The sequence below is a fragment of the Poecilia latipinna genome, unplaced genomic scaffold (genome assembly GCF_001443285.1).
Source record: "Poecilia latipinna isolate Pla-1442-1.1 unplaced genomic scaffold, P_latipinna-1.0 Scaffold3248, whole genome shotgun sequence".
In the NCBI taxonomy this organism is placed as follows: Eukaryota; Metazoa; Chordata; class Actinopteri; order Cyprinodontiformes; family Poeciliidae; genus Poecilia; species Poecilia latipinna.
The window spans coordinates 6,384-8,757 of NW_015115864.1; positions in this window are offsets into that span (position 1 = coordinate 6,384).

Here is a 2,374-nt window from a genome sequence, read left to right on the forward strand (position 1 = left end):
GATACAGTGCGCCGAGTCTCCAGCAGTGCATGCGGCACTCAAGTGACGACCTTTCCAGGCTGTGACACCCGCACGACTTCGGCTGCCCTAACATTGTGTTGCAGGGCAGCTTAGGTCATTGGTGCGGCCGCCACTGAGGAAGTCCCATTACATTCTAGCTCCTCACCTGTTTGGTCGTCTCGCTATTTCCCAGCCCGTCAGCGACGAGTTGGTACATAGCGACCTAGCCTCCAGGCTCCCAGGCGAGTCTGGTGAGCGACCGCACCTCTCCAACACTCCAGGGCTTCGACCCACTATAGACCCCCTTGGACGGCACCTTCCTCTCTGCCAGTCTTGCCTCATTCCACGCCGCTGCACGGGCGAGCCGCAGAAGCGACTCACGCGCATGGCAGTAGCGCTGACGCACCAAGTAGCAAAAGTGCTTACCCAGCATGTCAGCACCCTTCACCTGCGCGCCACACAGCGGTCAGTAGTCTGAGTCAGTCCATGACAGGAGGACCCTGACTTCTGCGAGAGCCTCAGCTCATGCTCTCGGGGATACAGTGCGCCGAGTCTCCAGCAGTGCATGCGGCACTCAAATGACGACCTGTCCAGGCTGTGACACCCGCACGACTTCGGCTGCCCTAACATTGTGTTGCAGGGCAGCTTGAGCCCTTAGTTGGGCCGCCACTGAGGAAGTCCCATTACATTCTAGCTCCTCACCTGTTTGGTCGACTCTCTATTTCCCAGCCCGTCAGCGACGAGTTGGTACATAGCGACCTAGCCTCCAGGCTCCCAGGCGAGTCTGGTGAGCGACCGCACCTCTCCAACACTCCAGGGCTTTGACCCACTATAGACCCCCTTGGACGGCACCTTCCTCTCTGCCAGTCTTGCCTCATTCCACGCCGCTGCACGGGCGAGCCATTGTAACGGCACTCGCACATGGCAGTAGCGCTGACGCACCAAGTAGCAAAGGTGCTTACCCAGCACAGCAGCGCCCTTCACCTGCACGCCACACAGCGGTCAGTAGTCTGAGTCGGTTCGTGACAGGAGGACCCTGACTTCTGTGAGAGCCCCAACTCATGCTCTCGGGGATACAGTGCGCCGAGTCTCAGGCAGTGCATGCGGCACTCAAATTGACGACCTTTCCAGGCTGTGACACCCGCACGACTTCGGCTGCACTAGCATTTGAAGAGTGGGCTCCCTTCAATGCATTTCACCATCAATTCCTGGGTTAGTTCAAACCCATGCATTCAAAGAGTGGGCTCCCTTCAATGCATATAACCTTCCATCATAGTAGGATGTTTCAAGAACCCTTGCAGTCGAAGAGTGGGCTCCCTCCAGTGCATTTTACCGTCAATTCCTGGGTTAGTTCCAAACCCCTGCATTTGAAGAGTGGGCTCCCTTCAATGCATTTCACCGTCAATTCCTGGGTTAGTTTCAAATCCATGCAGTCGAAGGGTGGGCTCCCTTCAGTACATTTCACCGTCAATTCCTGTAGAATGTTTCAAATACCCATGCGTTTGAAGGGTGGGCTCCCTTCAATGCATTTCGCCATCAATCCCAGGGTTAGTTTCAAGCCCATGCAGTCGAAGAGTGGGCTCCCTTCAATGCATTACACCGTCAATTCCTGGAAGACGTTTCAAAGACCCCTGCATTTGAAGAGTGGGCTCCCTTCAAAGCATTTTACCGCCAATTCCTGTAGGATGTTTCAAAGACCCATGCACTTGAAGGGTGGGCTCCCTTCAATGCGTTTCACCGTCAATTCCTGTAGGATGTTTCAAAGACCCATGCATTTGAAGGGTGGGCTCCCTTCAATGCGTTTCACCGTCAATTCCTGTAGGATGTTTCAAAGACCCACGCATTTGAAGGGTGGGCTCCCTTCAAAGCGTTTAACCGTCAATTCCTGTAGGATGTTTCAAAGACCCATGCATTTGAAGGGTGGGCTCCCTTCAATGCATTTCACCGTCAATTCCCAGGTTAGTTTCAGACCCATGCAGTCGGAGGGTGGGCTCCCTTCCGTGCATTTAACCGTCAATTCCTGTAGCATGTATCAAATACCCCTGCATTCGAAGAGTGGGCTCCCTTCAATGCATTTCACCGTCAATTCCTGGGTTAGTTCCAAACCCCTGCATTTGAAGAGTGGGCTCCCTTCAATGCATTACCCCGTCAATTTTGGAGGACGTTTCAAAGACCCCTGCATTTGAAGAGTGGCTCCCTTCAAAGCATTTTACCGCCAATTCCTGTAGGATGTTCAAAGACTCATGCATTTGAAGGGTGGGCTCCCTTCAATGCGTTTCACCGTCAATTCCTGTAGGATGTTTCAAAGACCCATGCATTTGAAGGGAGGGCTCCCTTCAATGCGTTTCACCGTCAATTCCTGTAGGATGTTTCA